Source organism: Vanacampus margaritifer, chromosome 2 (assembly GCF_051991255.1).
Source record: "Vanacampus margaritifer isolate UIUO_Vmar chromosome 2, RoL_Vmar_1.0, whole genome shotgun sequence".
Classification (NCBI taxonomy): Eukaryota; Metazoa; Chordata; class Actinopteri; order Syngnathiformes; family Syngnathidae; genus Vanacampus; species Vanacampus margaritifer.
Genome location: NC_135433.1, coordinates 58,339,756 through 58,362,757, shown reverse-complemented (window position 1 = coordinate 58,362,757; position 23,002 = coordinate 58,339,756). Strand labels below are relative to the sequence as shown.

At 48.1% G+C, this 23,002-nt stretch overlaps 1 long non-coding RNA gene across 1 annotated transcript; it reads left to right on the top strand.

The window, feature by feature from the left end:
• The first annotated feature begins 2,762 nt into the window (after positions 1–2,762).
• On the top strand, positions 2,763–12,244 carry LOC144043407 (uncharacterized). Its single transcript, XR_013291103.1, has 2 exons — positions 2,763–3,418; positions 9,379–12,244. It is a non-coding gene; the product is annotated as an uncharacterized LOC144043407 (long non-coding RNA).
• Positions 12,245–23,002: the final 10,758 nt, after the last annotated feature.

Below are 23,002 nucleotides of genomic sequence, written 5' to 3'. Positions count from 1 at the left end.
TCCCTCATTGAAATGAATGGTGGGCTACCAGGGATCGAGATTCCCCCATAGAAATGAATGGTGGGCTCCCAGTGGTCGAAATCCCCCATTGAAATGAATGGCGGTCTACTATGGGTCGAATTCCCTCATTGAAATGAATGGCGGGCGCCCAGGAATCAAAATCCCCCAATGAAATGAATGGCGGGCTACTAGGGGTCGAAATCCCCCATTGAAATGAATGGCTGGCAACCAGGGGTCGAATTTCCCTATTGAAATGTATGGCGGGCGCCATGGAGTCAAAATCCCCCATTGAAATGAATTGCGGGCGCCTAGGAGTCGAAATCCCCCATTGAAATGAATGGCTGGCTCCCATTGGTCGAAATCCCCCATTGAAATGAATGGCACGCAACCAGGGGTCGAATTCCCCTATTGAAATGAATGGCGGGCGCCCAGGAATCAAAATCCCCCATTGAAATCAATTGCGGGCTACCAGGGGTCGAAATCCCCCATTGAAATGAATGGCGGGCGCCTAGGGGTCGAAATCCCCCAATGAAATGAAATGTGGGCACCTAGGGTTCGAAATCCCCCATTGAAATGAATGGCAGGCTACCAGGGGTCGAAATCCCCCATTGAAATGAATGGCGGGCTACCAGGGATCGAGATTCCCCCATAGAAATGAATGGTGGGCTCCCAGTGGTTGAAATCCCCCATTGAAATGAATGGCGGGCTACCAGGGGTCGAATGCCCCCATTTAAATGAATGGTGGGCTCCCAGGGGTCGAAATCCATCATAGGAATGAATGGCAGGTTACCAGGGGTTGAAATCCCCCATTGAAATGAATTGCGGTCTACCAGGGATCGAGATTCCCCCGTAGGAATGAATGGCGGGGGCGCCTAAGGGTCGAAATACCCCATTGAAATGAATGGCTGGCTCCCAGTGGTCGAAATCCCCCATTGAAATGAATGGCGGGCTCCCAGGGGTCGAATTCCCCCATTGAAATGAATGGCGGGCGACCAGGAGTCAAAATCCCCCATTGAAATGAATGGCTGGCTCCCAGTGGTCGAAATCCCCCATTGAAATGAATGGTGGGCTACCAGGGATCGAGATTCCCCCATAGAAATGAATGGTGGGCTCCCAGTGGTCGAAATCCCCCATTGAAATGAATGGCGGGCTACCAGGGGTCGAATTCCCCCATTTAAATGAATGGTGGGCTCCCAGGGGTCAAAATCACCCATAGGAATGAATGGCGGGTTGCCAGGGGTTGAAATCCCCCATTGAAATGAATGGCGGGCTACTAGGGGTCGAATTCCCTCATTGAAATGAATGGCGGGCGCCCAGGAATCAAAATCCCCCAATGAAATGAATGGCGGGCTACCAGGGGTCGAAATCCCCCATTGAAATGAATGGCTGGCTACCAGTGGTCGAAATCCCCCATTGAAATGAACGGCGGGCAACCAGGGGTCGAATTTCCCTATTGAAATGAATGGCGGGCGCCAAGGAGTCAAAATCCCCCATTGAAATGAATGGCGGGCGCCTAGGAGTCGAAATCCCCCATTGAAATGAATGGCTGGCTCCCAGTGGTCGAAATCCCCCATTGAAATGAATGGCTGGCAACCAGGGGTCGAATTTCCCTATTGAAATGAATGGCGGGCGCCATGGAGTCAAAATCCCCCATTGAAATGAATTGCTGGCGCCTAGGAGTCGAAATCCCCCATTGAAATGAATGGCTGGCTCCCATTGGTCGAAATCCCCCATTGAAATGAATGGCACGCAACCAGGGGTCGAATTCCCCTATTGAAATGAATGGCGGGCGCCCAGGAATCAAAATCCCCCATTGAAATGAATGGCGGGCTACCAGGGGTCGAAATCCCCCATTGAAATGAATGGCGGGCGCCTAGGGGTCGAAATCCCCCAATGAAATGAAATGTGGGCACCTAGGGTTCGAAATCCCCCATTGAAATGAATGGCAGGCTACCAGGGGTCGAAATCCCCCATTGAAATGAATGGCGGGCTACCAGGGATCGAGATTCCCCCATAGAAATGAATGGTGGGCTCCCAGTGGTTGAAATCCCCCATTGAAATGAATGGCGGGCTACCAGGGGTCGAATGCCCCCATTTAAATGAATGGTGGGCTCCCAGGGGTCGAAATCCATCATAGGAATGAATGGCAGGTTACCAGGGGTTGAAATCCCCCATTGAAATGAATTGCGGTCTACCAGGGATCGAGATTCCCCCGTAGGAATGAATGGCGGGGGCGCCTAAGGGTCGAAATCCCCCATTGAAATGAATGGCTGGCTCCCAGTGGTCGAAATCCCCCATTGAAATGAATGGCGGGCTCCCAGGGGTCGAATTCCCCCATTGAAATGAATGGCGGGCGACCAGGAGTCAAAATCCCCCATTGAAATGAATGGCTGGCTCCCAGTGGTCGAAATCCCCCATTGAAATGAATGGTGGGCTACCAGGGATCGAGATTCCCCCATAGAAATGAATGGTGGGCTCCCAGTGGTCGAAATCCCCCATTGAAATGAATGGCGGGCTACCAGGGGTCGAATTCCCCCATTTAAATGAATGGTGGGCTCCCAGGGGTCAAAATCACCCATAGGAATGAATGGCGGGTTGCCAGGGGTTGAAATCCCCCATTGAAATGAATGGCGGGCTACTAGGGGTCGAATTCCCTCATTGAAATGAATGGCGGGCGCCCAGGAATCAAAATCCCCCAATGAAATGAATGGCGGGCTACCAGGGGTCGAAATCCCCCATTGAAATGAATGGCTGGTGTAAGAATTATTTTGGAGGATTATTATACATTTGCCGTGTTGAAGTGAATTGCCTCTTGGGAAAACAATTGCAGTGAGAACATAAATACATTGAAGTGTAAGTCAACGTAATCATGTGGTAGTTTTTGTTTAGGATTGTTATGTATTGCAAAGGAGTGTTGTTGTATTGAGTGAAGTTGCAGGAGGACGACTCAGCTGCAGAGTGAGGACAACTGATAAGAAGACGAGACGCACGTCAACGCCAGGGCCCCTGGACTTGCATGCCGCACTTAGAGAGTGTGAAGTGAGATAGGAGTTGTTTTTCTCTTTCTGTCATGTAATCAGATGCCCCGATTAATATATATATGGGGGCTATTTGAATGATGAACCAAGAGACTCTGTACCGATCAAACTAAGGCTGCAGTTTTCTCTTCCTCATGAGCAATAAATTTGGAACCAGATGCTTCCTCTCTCTTTATTTGATAAATGTCTACATCTGAACCTGACATTTAAATTGGTCCTTCGTAGCCGGATTGCAACATACCGGAGGTGCCCGGAGGCAGAGCCGACGACCAAGAAAAGACCGTGGCCACGGCAGCTGTCCCTTTTTAGGGGACTGGACCTCGGCCCTGTTTCTGGGGACTAAAGGTTGAAGCAAGCCAGGAAGAGAGAAGGCAACACTGGTAGGACACTTATATTTTCATTGGCGGATGTTTGGTAAATGAGTGTCCGTTTAAAGTTAAGGGCGACGGTGTCCTACGCGCGTTTAAACTCCGTGGAAAAGAGGGCGACGGTGTCCTGTACGTATTTAAACTCCGTGGATAAAAGAAATAGACAGAGGAAGTCTATAAAACTGAGGAAAAGGGGACTGAGAAATAGACAGAGGAAGTCTATAAAACTGAGGAAAAGGGGACTGAGAAATAGACAGAGGAAGTCTATAAAACTGAGGAAAAGGGGACTGAGAAATAGACAGAGGGAGTCTATAAAATTGAGGAAAAGGGGATAGAATAAAAAACCGTAAGAATACTAGTCAATGTTGCGTGAAGAGACAGAGAGAGTCTATAACACTGGAAGAGGGCGACGGTGTCCTACGCGCGTTTACACTCCGTAGAGAGGGAGTGAGTGGAGGTTCGCTACCTCGGTGTGAGTGGAGGTTCGCTACCTCATTATTGTTTGTTCGGGGACTTAAAGTCAGTTTAATCTCTTTAAGAAAATCACTGACTTCAACATGGGGAAAACAAATAGCAAAATAGCCAACAAGAAAGACCCGAAACAACAGTTAACATGTAAGGACTGGAAGTTTGTAGAAAACCAATGTCCTTCTAAAACAAAACATTTAAATTTGTGGATAACGAAATATGAATTTGCTGGCCAGCTTAATACACAAAAAATATTTAACTTGCAAGATAAAATAAAAACCACACGAAAAGATAATAAGAAGAAAATGAGCAAAGACGGATACGAGGATACAGAATTTTGGATGGTAATGGCACAAAAAAGGAGGGAAGATAAAAGTAATGATAAAATCGAGAAAGAGTCCAAAAATAAAAGATGGGAAAAAGAGAAAGAGATGGGGGAAAATACAGTCATGTTTCAAAGAAAAGAAGATGATGAGACAGGGCCAGTGGGATTTAAAAAAGAGGAAAAATGGGAAGATAGGGAACAAACCCCCGAAAAATCTCTACAATCGACCTTGTATCCGCCGCTCCCGAGTTCTCCCTTGCCACCCTCACCCCCGCCCACGGGGGCCGTGGGTAATACCATGCAGACAAGAAAGAAGGGGAACTTGAGAGTTACTTTTTCTAAAACAATGGGGAAGCTTTTCTCCCCTGAGCAAGTGAAGCTTCCCTCATCGGAGGAGGAATTACAAGATTCTTTTCCGATGATAGAAGTGGCGAATCCTAATGTAGATGACGATTCGCCTACAATTTTGGTACATCGAACATGGACTCAAGAGGATGTTAAAAAAGCAGTAGATGGCATTACATCCCACAAAATCGATGTTAATGAATTTGTGCAACAAATGGAAGACCTCAGAAGGTCTTACCACCTGAACGGGGTAGAGGTCCAGCAGGTGTGGATGGCAGCCCTAAAAAATGATTGGCATAGCGTCAGAGGAGATTGGGAACCAAAAGATTGCCACGTTGTTTTGGCTCATGATAGCCGAGAACTTGCACACCAGGTCCGCAGATTAATGGACCGAACAAGAGAAAAATTTAAAGTAAGAGCAAATTATACAGCCATCGGGAGAGTAACCCAAAAAGAGGGGGAACCATTCGATGATTATAGAGTGCGAATGACTGCGTGCTTTAAAGCTAATAGCGGCATTCCTGAAAATCACGATGAAGGAAGTCTTTTTGAGGAGCAGTTAAAAAATGCTCTCCATGCCAACACGCATCACACTATTCATCAGTGGGTTGAAAAACATTGGGTGGATAAAGCAACGGGAACGTTAGAACAATACATTAGTCAAGCACTGCATGCTGAAAGAGTACTGCAGGCCAAAAAGAAAAAGACAGACACATTTATTATTGAGAACGAGGAGAATGAATTCTACTTTCAAAACCGAGGAAAAGGTTTCTACCAAAACAGGGGCCGAGGAAGGGGTAGACCTCAATTTAAAATAGGACCCGCCGGCAAGGGGCGCGGCTACGCCACAGGCCCAAAAGAAGTCACCTGTTGGTGTTGTGGGGAGACAGGGCATTTTTCGAGGCACTGTCCCCACAATAGGAATGATGCATGACTAGAAAAATCAGCTTCCCGACAGGATGACAAACAAAAAGCCATCGAAGAAAATGTGACATTAAATTTGCAAGAGATCTTGGTATTCGATATTTCAAAACCAGAAGTGCAACTCATTGTAAATGGAAAGCCAATAACCTTTCTTTGCGACACAGGGGCATGTAAAACTGCTTGTAATGAGTCTATTCCAGGCGCCGTCATGTCAACAAATAAGATATGGATTAGGACAGCTCAGGGGGATCTCTCTGCAGTTTCTGAAACTAACCCTGTGTGGATAAGAGACCCCCTGGGGGAATCGTGCAAATTGCCAATATTGGTGGTACCAGATTGTCCCGTTAATTTGCTGGGGAGAGATGGGCTGTGTAGATTGGGATTAGCGTTAATATCAACACCCGAGGGACACATGGTGGTAAAAAGACGAAGTGAAATAATTGAATCAGATTTGTATGTGATGCAAGGATTTGGGGAACCGCTTTTTTACTACTCATTGGATATGACAAATAAACCGCCACTGTTTACAGGAAAAGCATTGCTCGAACAAGCCGACTATTTTGTAACAGAAGAACAAAATAAAATGAATGAGAACTACCTTCATGTAACTATGTGGTACAAAAAGACCCCAGGTCCAGATCCCGAATATGAATTTAAATTGGAAAAATATACTCCCGAGACAATCGTGATTGACTATTTGTATACTGATAATTTGGGAACCGCAGTGGCAGGCGTCAGACTTCCACTTAAACTGGAAGATCTACATAAGGAAATGACGCCTCCACACGTGTCATTATTCAAACCTTTTGACTTAAAATGGAATCAATTGGGAGGATTCGTAAAATTGGGCCAAATAGTGAATGATTGGGAACCTGACGGGGAAAAGTCAGGCACCGAATATAGTGAGAGGGCAAAAATGACGAGAAAGGCATTGTTCTGGAAAGTACAGGTCAATGCTGGACGTCACCTCCAACAAAAATGACACGATATTGATTCCTTCCTCTTAACAGAGGAAGAGGAAGAATTTTTAAAAAGGGTTCCAAATTGTTTATGGTCAGAAGGGCCTTCCGATGTAGGACTCATTAAAGGAGCACAACCTGTGCAAATTAGACCAAAAACAGAATATCGTCCATGCATAAGGCAGTATCCGTTAAAACCAGACGCATTAGAAGGGATACAACCAGTTATTGAGTCGTTAATAAAAGCAGGGGTAATAGTTCAATGCCCGGATTCTCCCTGCAACACACCAATTTTTCCAGTAAAAAAGTCTCCACCTTCTGTCGGTTGGAGAATGGTCCAGGATCTTCAAGCAGTAAATGCCGCTGTAATACAACGAGCACCCTGCGTTCCTGACCCACATACACTGCTAAATTCATTAAGACCGGATGCAACAGTTTTTACAGTAGTAGATGTTAGCAATGCATTTTTCTCTGTTCCTGTCGACCAGGATAGCCAATATTGGTTCGCATTTACGTTCAAAGGCAAAAAACTGACGTTTACGAGATTGCCACAGGGCTTTTGCGAGAGTCCCACTATTTACTCACAAGTAATGATGGCGAGCATGTCTACATTTGAACCACCATGTGGGAGCCAAATTCTACTCTATGTAGACGATATCTTATTGGCATCACCCGATTTGGGAGCTTGCAAAACAGATACTATTGCTCTGTTATGTCATTTGGCCAAGGAAGGTCATAAAGTAAGCAAGAACAAGCTACAGTTGTGTAAAAACCAAGTGAAATACTTAGGACATAATCTGAGTAAAGGTGGTCGAACAATCTTACAAGATAGAAAAATGACCGTCTTGCAGGCTCCGAAACCATTAACGAAAAAGCAGATGATGTCATTTTTGGGGCTCACGAATTATTGTAGGACATGGATTCCAAATTATGCAGAAATTGTTGCTCCTCTTTCAAAAGTGATGTATGAAGAGGACTTAAAAATGTCTTCACCTTTGCACTGGTCACAAGAAGCTGAACAGGCTTTTTGTGAGATAAAGCAAGCCTTGGTGTCAAGTGCGGCCTTGGCTTTACCAGATTATTCTAAACCTTTTGTTCAAATGGTAGACTGTAAAAATGAATATATGACGTCTTTGCTGGCACAGAAATATGGCGAAAAGCTAAGACCTGTGGCATATTACTCTTCAAGGCTGGATAGTGTGGCATGTGCACTTCCTCATTGTGTGAGAGCCGTTGTGGCAGCTTCAATGGCAGTGGAAAGCAGCTCATTAGTAGTGCTTTTCCACCCATTGACTCTAAAAGTTCCACATGCAGTTTCTGCGTTGCTGTTGCAAACCAACATGATATTTTTGTCCCCGGCCCGACATCTATCTTGTATGGCCATTCTACTATCGCAGCCACATCTTACATTGGAAAGGTGTACAGTTCTGAACCCGGCCACATTAATGCCACTTCCTGAGGATGGTGACCGTCATGATTGTCAGGAACTGGCTGAACAAACGACTAAATGCAGACCAGATTTAAAAGACCAACCCTTACCCAACGGAGCCGTTCTCTTTGTGGACGGCTCATCCAAGAAAAATGAGTTTGGTAAAACGCAATCGGGATATGCAGTAGTTTCGCTGGACACGGTGCTAAAATCGGAGCCACTTCCTTCGCACTATTCAGCCCAGGCTGCTGAGCTGGTGGCCCTGACAGAAGCATGTAAACTAATGACTGGAAAAATAGTCACAATTTACACCGATAGTCAGTACGCATTCTCGACGTGTCATGTGTTTGCGCAATATTGGAGAAATAGAGGAATGATAACATCAACGGGGAAACCAGTGACACATGCGGATCTCCTGTTAAATCTATTAAACGCTGTGCAGTTGCCAACTGGGATTGCGATATGCAAATGTGCAGCACACACTACAGGCACGGACGAAATTACTTTGGGAAATGCATTTGCGGATAAAACAGCAAAAGAGGCGGCTGTAAAACCCCTCTTGGGAGTGGCTGAATGCACGCCACCAGACGATGTTCTGTGTAAAAAGATTCTTATTGACATGCAACAACAGAGTCCGGTGCGAGAACAGGAACAATGGGAAAAGCAGGGGGCGACTTTAATTGATGGTGTTTATGTCAGCTCAGAAAAGAAACCCATTCTTCCAAAAAATCTTTATAAGTGGGCCGCTATATTGACACATGGTGTGACCCATGTGTCAACAGGGGGGATGGTGGGACAGATACACAAAATATATACGACATATGGCTTTAATTTATACTCAAAAAATTTTTGTAGAGCTTGTATGATCTGTGCTCGACATAATCCCCAGGGAAATGTGCGCCCAAAACGGGGACAGTTTCCGCAGGCAACATACCCTTTTCAACGGATCCATATGGATTTCATTGAATTGAGCAAAAGTGAAGGAAAACAATATTGCCTTGTTATCATAGATGCATATTCAAAATGGGTAGAAATCTTCCCATCCAAAAAACCAGACGCATTAACAGTGGCAAAGGCACTATGTAAAGACATAATACCAAGATATGGCATACCAGAAACCATTTACAGTGACAATGGAACACATTTTGTAAATCAAATCATAAATAAAATAGGGCAGATGTTTCACATAGCCCTAAAACGCCATTGTTCATACCATCCCCAAAGTGCAGGCTTAGTAGAAAGGATGAATGGAACTGTAAAAAACAGACTAAAAAAATGTATGGAAGAAACTAAAAGACCCTGGACCCAGTGCGTGGATCTGGTAAAATTATACATTAACATTACAAGTACCTCAGGTCTAACACCTTATGAGGTCCTTTTTGGCAGACCATATAGGTTACCAGTTTTTTCCACATACTGGGAAGTGGACAACGAAGCCAGTTTGGCCGATTATATGCGAAAAACATTAGAGAAAAGAGATGAATTGAAATTACCAGAAGGCGATTGTGCTTCTCTCCAACAGGAAGAACTGGTAGCTCCAGGAGACTGGGTACTGATCCGAAGCCTCAAAAAGAAGCACTGGAATTCTCCAAAGTGGGAAGGCCCTCATCAAGTGCTGCTGACCACGCCGACGGCCATAAAGATTGAAGCAAGGAGCACTTGGATACATCTTACGCATTGTAAAAAGGTCATCTCAACCGACAAACCCAACAGGGAGGGTGAGCGAAAGTCTGATTCAAAGGTGGGAGCAGATATATAGAATCTGAAAATACCTGCGGTCAGTGAAGTTTTCCAAGACGCCTAACCTAATTAGGGGTTCTCGGTCGACATGGCTATTGCGTGGATAAGATTTGCGGTACTATGTTGTGTGGTCTTTGTGACCGTGAAGGCTATCCATTCACCAAATTACGCACCGACAAACAATAATAGAGGAGGGTCAACGAAGGAAATAAGATTACCCGATAAAAAGAACTTCACGTCATGTACAAGAAGTGATAGCTCTGCAAATCCGGTAACAATGCTTTGCCTACCAGCAAACAATGTCACGACTGCCATTATACCATGGTCCCAAATTACGTTAAGTGAGGCAACCGTTTTAAAAGTGGGACGCCATGTGTACAGCGCGCAGAGTTATGGACGACAATACACATGGTATTTAACCGCGAGAACCAGGGGATGGGACGGATTGGTGGCAGAAACAGGGGATGACTGGTCTGATTGGACTACGAATAGGTGTGCAAAAATACTACGACCACAAATATCTTTAAAGCATGTGGCAGTGGGTCTCCAGCTAACCGTCAAAGCCACAAATTGGGGATGCGATAATAATCCATGTGAGGAACTAGATCTGAGTCCACATGCTCAGGGGGTAGACCCTTATCACACCATAGTCGTTTGCGTATCCTCTACTTTAACAGACCCCGTGGAAGCTGTCCACACGCCTTCACAAAAAAGCAAAACCCTAAAGACCGACCCATCCAGAATATTGATAAAGTTAAAAGAAAAGCTTTCTGTCGATGATAAATTTTTAGCCATAACAGGCGTCACTCAACTAGGAAATAATTGGCTACTGTTAATGGAAACGGCTGCAAAGGCAGCAAATTACAGCTGCGTTTCATGTATGGGACCAAGACCATTGTTAAGAGTAATCCCAACAAGTATTCCACCAGCATGTTTGATAGAAGTAATGACAAAAGTGTCGCCTACTGCAGCCTGTGCTAGTTGGAATGATGTATATCCTGTAACCAAGGCAACAAAAGATAAACCAATTTTTTCTGTTGAAGTTGCAATGGCTAACTTTTCATGCACAAATCTTACAGGAACAAAAAATAAAGTGGGAAGCCTCGCTCCAACATGGTGTAAAACGACTGTGCTCCAAACAGGACCATTGCTGCCACGAAGTGACGTGTGGTGGTGGTGCGGAGGCACCAAATTGTTTGATTCTTTGAATGATGCAACTGGTGTGTGTGCATTGGTGTCGCTGCTGTTACCGGTGCTTATTTTTCCATCCACACTGGGGGATATTCAGAGAGCAGTTTCGGCTCATGATCCCCTCCACCATCTCTCAAGAAAGCGACGTGCTTCCTGGTGGGACGGTGGACCAACCTATTTGGATGCAATTGGAGTTCCTCGCGGCGTTCCGGATGAGTATAAGTTGGCAAATCAAATTGCAGCGGGGTGGGAATCTATTTTCATATGGATAACACCTAATAAAAATGTAGACCGAATCAACTACATCCATTACAATGTACAAAAATTGGGGAATTATACTGAAGAAGGATTTATAGCTGTCAGAGAACAATTGGCTGCAACATCACTCATGGCGTTCCAGAACCGCATTGCGGTCGACATGCTACTGGCAGAGAAAGGTGGCGTTTGCGCTATGTTTGGGGACCAGTGTTGTACATTTATACCAAACAACACATCTCCGGATGGGTCCCTCACGAGAGCCATTGAAGGCCTGCGCACCCTGAATCGAAAGATGAAAGAACACTCAGGTGTGTCCACCTCAGCATGGGACGAGTGGTGGGAAAAAACGTTTGGTAAATATAAAAGTTTGGTATTTTCTGTCATGATTTCTATGACTCTGTTCACCTCAATTCTTGTGCTGTGTGGATGTTGTTGTATTCCCTGCATTCGCGCATTACTCGTCCGACTTATCTCAACCGTCATCGCTCCCACAAATTCTAAAATACAAGAGATGTACCCTTTGCTTATTTCTGAAAATAATGGTGATGGGGGGGACACTAATGACCAAACAGATGATGAGATAATTTCTCCTGCCGTCCTATTTTACACACCTTAAAACTTAATATATATATATAAGGGGACATGATGGAATGTTTAAGTTTGTCATCCAGTAAATGATTCAACTGAATAAAGCCTTTATGGAAGTTCTTTTGATGACAAATTTTTTGGAGGCAAATGTAGAATAAACAGGAGGGAAATGTAAGAATTATTTTGGAGGATTATTATACATTTGCCGTGTTGAAGTGAATTGCCTCTTGGGAAAACAATTGCAGTGAGAACATAAATACATTGAAGTGTAAGTCAACGTAATCATGTGGTAGTTTTTGTTTAGGATTGTTATGTATTGCAAAGGAGTGTTGTTGTATTGAGTGAAGTTGCAGGAGGACGACTCAGCTGCAGAGTGAGGACAACTGATAAGAAGACGAGACGCACGTCAACGCCAGGGCCCCTGGACTTGCATGCCGCACTTAGAGAGTGTGAAGTGAGATAGGAGTTGTTTTTCTCTTTCTGTCATGTAATCAGATGCCCCGATTAATATATATATGGGGGCTATTTGAATGATGAACCAAGAGACTCTGTACCGATCAAACTAAGGCTGCAGTTTTCTCTTCCTCATGAGCAATAAATTTGGAACCAGATGCTTCCTCTCTCTTTATTTGATAAATGTCTACATCTGAACCTGACAGCTGGCTACCAGTGGTCGAAATCCCCCATTGAAATGAACGGCGGGCAACCAGGGGTCGAATTTCCCTATTGAAATGAATGGCGGGCGCCAAGGAGTCAAAATCCCCCATTGAAATGAATGGCGGGCGCCTAGGAGTCGAAATCCCCCATTGAAATGAATGGCTGGCTCCCAGTGGTCGAAATCCCACATTGAAATGAATGGCAGGTTACCAGGGGTTGAAATCCCCCATTGAAATGAATGGCGGGCGCCCAGGAATCAAAATCCCCCAATGAAATGAATGGCGGGCTACCAGGGGTCGAAATCCCCCATTGAAATGAATGGCTGGCTACCAGTGGTCGAAATCCCCCATTGAAATGAATGGCGGGCAACCAGGGGTCGAATTTCCCTATTGAAATGAATGGCGGGCGCCAAGGAGTCAAAATCCCCCATTGAAATGAATGGCGGTCGCCTAGGAGTCGAAATCCCCCATTGAAATGAATGGCTGGCTCCCAGTGGTCGAAATCCCCCATTGAAATGAATGGCAGGCAACCAGGGGTCGAATTCCCCTATTGAAATGAATGGCGGGCGCCCAGGAATCAAAATCCCCCATTGAAATGAATGGCGGGCTACCAGGGGTCGAAATCCCCCATTGAAATGAATGGCGGGCGACCAGGGATCGAGATTCCCCCATAGAAATGAATGGTGGGCTCCCAGTGGTCGAAATCCCCCATTGAAATGAATGGCGGGCTACCATGGGTCCAATTCCCCCATTTAAATGAATAGTGGGCTCCCAAGGGTCGAAATCCATCATAGGAATGAATGGCAGGTTACCAGGGGTTGAAATCCCCCATTGAAATGAATGGCGGGCTACCAGGGATCGAGATTCCCCCATAGAAATGAATGGTGGGCTCCCAGTGGTCGGAATCCCCCATTGAAATGAATGGCGGGCTACCAGGGGTCGAATTCCCCCATTTAAATGAATGGTTGGCTCCCAGGGGTCGAAATCCATCATAGGAATGAATGGCAGGTTACCAGGGGTTGAAATGCCCCATTGAAATGAATGGCGGGTTACCAGGGGTTGAAATCCCCCATTGAAATGAATGGCGGGCGCCTAGGGGTCGAAATCCCCCAATGAAATTAAATGCGGGCACATAGGGTTCGAAATCCCCCATTGAAATGAATGGTGGGCTCCCAAGGGTCGAAATCCATCATAGGAATGAATGGCAGGTTACCAGGGGTTGAAATCCCCCATTGAAATGAATGGCGGACTACCAGGGATCGAGATTCCCCCATAGAAATGAATGGTGGGCTCCCAGTGGTCGGAATCCCCCATTGAAATGAATGGCGGGCTACCAGGGGTCGAATTCCCCCATTTAAATGAATGGTGGGCTCCCAGGGGTCGAAATCCATCATAGGAATGAATGGCAGGTTACCAGGGGTTGAAATGCCCCATTGAAATGAATGGCGGGTTACCAGGGGTTGAAATCCCCCATTGAAATGAATGGCGGGCGCCTAGGGGTCGAAATCCCCCAATGAAATTAAATGCGGGCACCTAGGGTTCGAAATCCCCCATTGAAATGAATGGCAGGCTACCAGGGGTCGAAATCCCCCATTGAAATGAATGGCGGGCTACCAGGGATCGAGATTCCCCCATAGAAATGAATGGTGGGCTCCCAGTGGTCGAAATCCCCCATTGAAATGAATGGCAGGCAACCAGGGGTCGAATTCCCCTATTGAAATGAATGGCGGGCGCCCAGGAATCAAAATCCCCCATTGAAATGAATGGCGGGCTACCAGGGGTCGAAATCCCCCATTGAAATGAATGGCGGGCTACCAGGTATCGAGATTCCCCCATAGAAATGAATGGTGGGCTCCCAGTGGTCGAAATCCCCCATTAAAATGAATGGCGGGCTACCAGGGGTCGAATTCCCCCATTTAAATGAATGGTGGGCTCCAAAGGGTCGAAATCCATCATAGGAATGAATGGCAGGTTACCAGGGGTTGAAATCCCCCATTGAAATGAATGGCGGGCTACCAGGGATCGAGATTCCCCCATAGAAATGAATGGTGGGCTCCCAGTGGTCGGAATCCCCCATTGAAATGAATGGCGGGTTACCAGGGGTTGAAATCCCCCATTGAAACGAATGGCGGGCGCCTAGGGGTCGAAATCCCCCAATGAAATGAAATGCGGGCATCTAGGGTTCGAAATCCCCCATTGAAATGAATGGCAGGCTACCAGGGGTCGAAATCCCCCATTGAAATGAATGGCGGGCTACCAGGGATCGAGATTCCCCCATAGAAATGAATGGTGGGCTCCCAGTGGTCGAAATCCCCCATTGAAATGAATGGCGGGCTACCAGGGGTCGAATTCCCCCATTTAAATGAATGGTGGGCTCCCAGGGGTCGAAATCCATCATAGGAATGAATTGCAGGTTACCAGGGGTTGAAATCCCCCATTGAAATGAATGGCGGTCTACCAGGGATCGAGATTCCCCCATAGGAATGAATGGCGGGGGCGACTAAGGGTCGAAATCCCCCATTGAAATGAATGGCTGGCTCCCAGTGGTCGAAATCCCCCATTGAAATGAATGGCGGGCTCCCAGGGGTCGAATTCCCCCATTGAAATGAATGGCGGGCGACCAGGAGTCAAAATCCCCCATTGAAATGAATGGCTGGCTCCCAGTGGTCGAAATCCCCCATTGAAATGAATGGTGGGCTACCAGGGATCGAGATTCCCCCATAGAAATGAATGGTGGGCTCCCAGTGGTCGAAATCCCCCATTGAAATGAATGGCGGGCTACCAGGGGTCGAATTCCCCCATTTAAATGAATGGTGGGCTCCCAGGGGTCAAAATCACCCATAGGAATGAATGGCGGGTTGCCAGGGGTTGAAATCCCCCATTGAAATGAATGGCGGGCTACTAGGGAACGAATTCCCTCATTGAAATGAATGGCGGGCGCCCAGGAATCAAAATCCCCCAATGAAATGAATGGCGGGCTACCAGGGGTCGAAATCCCCCATTGAAATGAATGGCTGGCTACCAGTGGTCGAAATCCCCCATTGAAATGAACGGCGGGCAACCAGGGGTCGAATTTCCCTATTGAAATGAATGGCGGGCGCCAAGGAGTCAAAATCCCCCATTAAAATGAATGGCGGGCGCCTAGGAGTCGAAATCCCCCATTGAAATGAATGGCTGGCTCCCAGTGGTCGAAATCCCCCATTGAAATGAATGGCAGGTTACCAGGGGTTGAAATCCCCCATTGAAATGAATGGCGGGCGCCCAGGAATCAAAATCCCCCAATGAAATGAATGGCGGGCTACCAGGGGTCGAAATCCCCCATTGAAATGAATGGCTGGCTACCAGTGGTCGAAATCCCCCATTGAAATGAATGGCGGGCAACCAGGGGTCGAATTTCCCTATTGAAATGAATGGCGGGCGCCAAGGAGTCAAAATCCCCCATTGAAATGAATGGCGGTCGCCTAGGAGTCGAAATCCCCCATTGAAATGAATGGCTGGCTCCCAGTGGTCGAAATCCCCCATTGAAATGAATGGCAGGCAACCAGGGGTCGAATTCCCCTATTGAAATGAATGGCGGGCGCCCAGAATCAAAATCCCCCATTGAAATGAATGGCGGGCTACCAGGGGTCGAAGTCCCCCATTGAAATGAATGGCGGGCTACCAGGGATCGAGATTCCCCCATAGAAATGAATGGTGGGCTCCCAGTGGTCGAAATCCCCCATTGAAATGAATGGCGGGCTACCATGGGTCCAATTCCCCCATTTAAATGAATGGTGGGCTCCCAAGGGTCGAAATCCATCATACGAATGAATGGCAGGTTACCAGGGGTTGAAATCCCCCATTGAAATGAATGGCGGGCTACCAGGGATCGAGATTCCCCCATAGAAATGAATGGTGGGCTCCCAGTGGTCGGAATCCCCCATTGAAATGAATGGCGGGCTACCAGGGGTCGAATTCCCCCATTTAAATGAATAGTGGGCTCCCAGGGGTCAAAATCCATCATAGGAATGAATGGCAGGTTACCAGGGGTTGAAATCCCCCATTGAAATGAATGGCGGTCTACCAGGGATCGAGATTCCCCCATAGGAATGAATGGCGGGGGCGCCTAAGGGTCGAAATCCCCCATTGAAATGAATGGCTGGCTCCCAGTGGTCGAAATCCCCCATTGAAATGAATGGCGGGCTCCCAGGGGTCAAATTCCCCCATTGAAATGAATGGCGGGCGACCAGGAGTCAAAATCCCCCATTGAAATGAATGGCTGGCTCCCAGTGGTCGAAATCCCTCATTGAAATGAATGGTGGGCTACCAGGGATCGAGATTCCCCCATAGAAATGAATGGTGGGCTCCCAGTGGTCGAAATCCCCCATTGAAATGAATGGCGGGCTACTATGGGTCGAATTCCCTCATTGAAATGAATGGCGGGCGCCCAGGAATCAAAATCCCCCAATGAAATGAATGGCGGGCTACTAGGGGTCGAAATCCCCCATTGAAATGAATGGCTGGCAACCAGGGGTCGAATTTCCCTATTGAAATGAATGGCGGGCGCCATGGAGTCAAAATCCCCCATTGAAATGAATTGCGGGCGCCTAGGAGTCGAAATCCCCCATTGAAATGAATGGCTGGCTCCCATTGGTCGAAATCCCCCATTGAAATGAATGGCACGCAACCAGGGGTCGAATTCCCCTATTGAAATGAATGGCGGGCGCCCAGGAATCAAAATCCCCCATTGAAATGAATGGCGGGCTACCAGGGGTCGAAATCCCCCATTGAAATGAATGGCGGGCTACCAGGGATCGAGATTCCCCCATAGAAATGAATCGTGGGCTCCCAGTGGTCCAAATCCCCCATTGAAATGAATGGCGGGCTACCATGGGTCGAATTCCCCCATTTAAATGAATGGTGGGCTCCCAAGGGTCGAAATCCATCATAGGAATGAATGGCAGGTTACCAGGGGTTGAAATCCCCCATTGAAATGAATGGCGGGCTACCAGGGATCGAGATTCCCCCATAGAAATGAATGGTGGGCTCCCAGTGGTCGGAATCCCCCATTGAAATGAATGGCGGGCTACCAGGGGTCGAATTCCCCCATTTAAATGAATGGTGGGCTCCCAGGGGTCGAAATCCATCATAGGAATGAATGGCAGGTTACCAGGGGTTGAAATGCCCCATTGAAATGAATGGCGGGTTACCAGGGGTTGAAATCCCCCATTGAAATGAATGGCGGGCGCCTAGGGGTCGAAATCCCCCAATGAAATTAAATGCGGGCACCTAGGGTTCGAAATCCCCCATTGAAATGAATGGTGGGCTCCCAAGGGTCGAAATCCATCATAGGAATGAATGGCAGGTTACCAGGGGTTGAAATCCCCCATTGAAATGAATGGCGGGCTACCAGGGATCGAGATTCCCCCATAGAAATGAATGGTGGGCTCCCAGTGGTCGGAATCCCCCATTGAAATGAATGGCGGGCTACCAGGGGTCGAATTCCCCCATTTAAATGAATGGTGGGCTCCCAGGGGTCGAAATCCATCATAGGAATGAATGGCAGGTTACCAGGGGTTGAAATGCCCCATTGAAATGAATGGCGGGTTACCAGGGGTTGAAATCCCCCATTGAAATGAATGGCGGGCGCCTAGGGGTCGAAATCCCCCAATGAAATTAAATGCGGGCACCTAGGGTTCGAAATCCCCCATTGAAATGAATGGCAGGCTACCAGGGGTCGAAATCCCCCATTGAAATGAATGGCGGGCTACCAGGGATCGAGATTCCCCCATAGAAATGAATGGTGGGCTCCCAGTGGTCGAAATCCCCCATTGAAATGAATGGCAGGCAACCAGGGGTCGAATTCCCCTATTGAAATGAATGGCGGGCGCCCAGGAATCAAAATCCCCCATTGAAATGAATGGCGGTCTACCAGGGGTCGAAATCCCCCATTGAAATGAATGGCGGGCTACCAGGTATCGAGATTCCCCCATAGAAATGAATGGTGGGCTCCCAGTGGTCGAAATCCCCCTTTAAAATGAATGGCGGGCTACCAGGGGTCGAATTCCCCCATTTAAATGAATGGTGGGCTCCAAAGGGTCGAAATCCATCATAGGAATGAATGGCAGGTTACCAGGGGTTGAAATCCCCCATTGAAATGAATGGCGGGCTACCAGGGATCGAGATTCCCCCATAGAAATGAATGGTGGGCTCCCAGTGGTCGGAATCCCCCATTGAAATGAATGGCGGGCTACCAGGGGTCGAATTCCCCCATTTAAATGAATGGTGGGCTCCCAGGGGTCGAAATCCTTCATAGGAATGAATGGCAGGTTACCAGGGGTTGAAATGCCCCATTGAAATGAATGGCGGGTTACCAGGGGTTGAAATCCCCCATTGAAATGAATGGCGGGCGCCTAGGGGTCGAAATCCCCCAATGAAATGAAATGCGGGCATCTAGGGTTCGAAATCCCCCATTGAAATGAATGGCAGGCTACCAGGGGTCGAAATCCACCATTGAAATGAATGCCGGGCTACCAGGGATCGAGATTCCCCCATAGAAATGAATGGTGGGCTCCCAGTGGTCGAAATCCCCCATTGAAATGAATGGCGGGCTACCAGGGGTCGAATTCCCCCATTTAAATGAATGGTGGGCTCCCAGGGGTCGAAATCCATCATAGGAATGAATTGCAGGTTACCAGGGGTTGAAATCCCCCATTGAAATGAATGGCGGTCTACCAGGGATCGAGATTCCCCCATAGGAATGAATGGCGGGGGCGCCTAAGGGTTGAAATCCCCCATTGAAATGAATGGCTGGCTCCCAGTGGTCGAAATCCCCCATTGAAATGAATGGCGGGCTCCCAGGGGTAGAATTCCCCCATTGAAATGAATGGCGGGCGACCAGGAGTCAAAATCCCCCATTGAAATGAATGGCTGGCTCCCAGTGGTCGAAATCCCCCATTGAAATGAATGGTGGGCTACCAGGGATCGAGATTCCCCCATAGAAATGAATGGTGGGCTCCCAGTGGTCGAAATCCCCCATTGAAATGAATGGCGGGCTACCAGAGGTCGAATTCCCCCATTTAAATGAATGGTGGGGTCCCAGGGGTCAAAATCACCCATAGGAATGAATGGCGGGTTGCCAGGGGTTGAAATCCCCCATTGAAATGAATGGCGGGCTACTAGGGGTCGAATTCCCTCATTGAAATGAATGGCGGGCGCCCAGGAATCAAAATCCCCCAATGAAATGAATGGCGGGCTACCAGGGGTCGAAATCCCCCATTGAAATGAATGGCTGGCTACCAGTGGTCGAAATCCCCCATTGAAATGAATGGCGGGCGCCTAGGAGTCGAAATCCCCCATTGAAATGAATGGCTGGCTCCCAGTGGTCGAAATCCCCCATTGAAATGAATGGCAGGCAACCAGGGGTCGAATTCCCCTATTGAAATGAATGGCGGGCGCCCAGGAATCAAAATCCCCCATTGAAATGAATGGCGGGCTACCAGGGGTCGAAATCCCCCATTGAAATGAATGGCGGGCTACCAGGGATCGAATTCCCCCATTTAAATGAATGGTGGGCTCCCGAGGGTCGAAATCCATCATACGAATGAATGGCAGGTTACCAGGGGTTGAAATCCCCCATTGAAATGAATGGCGGGCTACCAGGGATCGAGATTCCCCCATAGAAATGAATGGCGGGCTACCAGGGATCGAGATTCCCCCATAGAAATGAATGGTGGGCTCCCAGTGGTCGAAATCCCCCATTGAAATGAATGGCTGGCTGCCAGTGGTCGAAATCCCCCATTGAAATGAATGGCGGGCTACCATGGGTCGAATTCCCCCATTTAAATGAATGGTGGGCTCCCAAGTGTCGAAATCCATCATAGGAATGAATGGCAGGTTACCAGGGGTTGAAGTCCCCCATTGAAATGAATGGCGGGCTACCAGGGATCGAGATTCCCCCATAGAAATGAATGGTGGGCTCGCAGTGGTCGGAATCCCCCATTGAAATGAATGGCGGGCTACCAGGGGTCGAATTCCCCCATTTAAATGAATGGTGGGCTCCCAGGGGTCGAAATCCATCATAGGAATGAATGGCAGGTTACCAGGGGTTGAAATGCCCCATTGAAATGAATGGCGGGTTACCAGGGGTTGAAATCCCCCATTGAAATAAATGGCGGGCGCCTAGGTGTCGAAATCCCCCAATGAAATGAAATGCGGGCACCTAGGGTTCGAAATCCCCCATTGAAATGAATGGCAGGCTACCAGGGGTCGAAATCCCCCATTGAAATGAATGGCGGGCGCCTAGGGGTCGAAATCCCCCAATGAAATTAAATGCGGGCACCTAGGGTTCGAAATCCCCCATTGAAATGAATGGTGGGCTCCCAAGGGTCGAAATCCATCATAGGAATGAATGGCAGGTTACCAGGGGTTGAAATCCCCCATTGAAATGAATGGCGGGCTACCAGGGATCGAGATTCCCCCATAGAAATGAATGGTGGGCTCCCAGTGGTCGGAATCCCCCATTGAAATGAATGGCGGGCTACCAGGGGTCGAATTCCCCCATTTAAATGAATGGTGGGCTCCCCAGGGTCGAAATCCATCATAGGAATGAATGGCAGGTTACCAGGGGTTGAAATGCCCCATTGAAATGAATGGCGGGTTACCAGGGGTTGAAATCCCCCATTGAAATGAATGGCGGGCGCCTAGGGGTCGAAATCCCCCAATGAAATTAAATGCGGGCACCTAGGGTTCGAAATCCCCCATTGAAATGAATGGCAGGCTACCAGGGGTCGAAATCCCCCATTGAAATGAATGGCGGGCTACCAGGGATCGAGATTCCCCCATAGAAATGAATGGTGGGCTCCCAGTGGTCGAAATCCCCCATTGAAATGAATGGCAGGCAACCAGGGGTCGAATTCCCCTATTGAAATGAATGGCGGGCGCCCAGGAATCAAAATCCCCCATTGAAATGAATGGCGGGCTACCAGGGGTCGAAATCCCCCATTGAAATGAATGGCGGGCTACCAGGTATCGAGATTCCCCCATAGAAATGAATGGTGGGCTCCCAGTGGTCGAAATCCCCCATTAAAATGAATGGCGGGCTACCAGGGGTCGAATTCCCCCATTTAAATGAATGGTGGGCTCCAAAGGGTCGAAATCCATCATAGAAATGAATGGTGGGCTCCCAGTGGTCGGAATCCCCCATTGAAATGAATGGCGGGCTACCAGGGGTCGAATTCCCCCATTTAAATGAATGGTGGGCTCCCAGGGGTCGAAATCCATCATAGGAATGAATGGCAGGTTACCAGGGGTTGAAATGCCCCATTGAAATGAATGGCGGGTTACCAGGGGTTGAAATCCCCCATTGAAATGAATGGCGGGCGCCTAGGGGTCGAAATCCCCCAATGAAATGAAATGCGGGCATCTAGGGTTCGAAATCCCCCATTGAAATGAATGGCAGGCTACCAGGGGTCGAAATCCCCCATTGAAATGAATGGCGGGCTACCAGGGATCGAGATTCCCCCATAGAAATGAATGGTGGGCTCCCAGTGGTCGAAATCCCCCATTGAAATGAATGGCGGGCTACCAGGGGTCGAATTCCCCCATTTAAATGAATGGTGTGCTCCCAGGGGTCGAAATCCATCATAGGAATGAATTGCAGGTTACCAGGGGTTGAAATCCCCCATTGAAATGAATGGCGGTCTACCAGGGATCGAGATTCCCCCATAGGAATGAATGGCGGGGGCGCCTAAGGGTCGAAATCCCCCATTGAAATGAATGGCTGGCTCCCAGTGGTCGAAATCCCCCATTGAAATGAATGGCGGGCTCCCAGGGGTCGAATTCCCCCATTGAAATGAATGGCGGGCGACCAGGAGTCAAAATCCCCCATTGAAATGAATGGCTGGCTCCCAGTGGTCGAAATCCCCCATTGAAATGAATGGTGGGCTACCAGGGATCGAGATTCCCCCATATAAATGAATGGTGGGCTCCCAGTGGTCGAAATCCCCCATTGAAATGAATGGCGGGCTACCAGGGGTCGAATTCCCCCATTTAAATGAATGGTGGGCTCCCAGGGGTCAAAATCACCCATAGGAATGAATGGCGGGTTGCCAGGGGTTGAAATCCCCCATTGAAATGAATGGCGGGCTACTAGGGGTCGAATTCCCTCATTGAAATGAATGGCGGGCGCCCAGGAATCAAAATCCCCCAATGAAATGAATGGCGGGCTACCAGGGGTCGAAATCCCCCATTGAAATGAATGGCTGGCTACCAGTGGTCGAAATCCCCCATTGAAATGAACGGCGGGCAACCAGGGGTCGAATTTCCCTATTGAAATGAATGGCGGGCGCCAAGGAGTCAAAATCCCCCATTGAAATGAATGGCGGGCGCCTAGGAGTCGAAATCCCCCATTGAAATGAATGGCTGGCTCCCAGTGGTCGAAATCCCCCATTGAAATGAATGGCAGGTTACCAGGGGTTGAAATCCCCCATTGAAATGAATGGCGGGCGCCTAGGGGTCGAAATCCCCCAATGAAATGAAATGCGGGCACCTAGGGTTCGAAATCCCCCATTGAAATGAATGGCAGGCTACCAGGGGTCGAAATCCCCCATTGAAATGAATGGCGGGCTACCAGGGATCGAGATTCCGCCATAGAAATGAATGGTGGGCTCCCAGTGGTCGAAATCCCCCATTGAAATGAATGGCAGGCAACCAGGGGTCGAATTCCCCTATTGA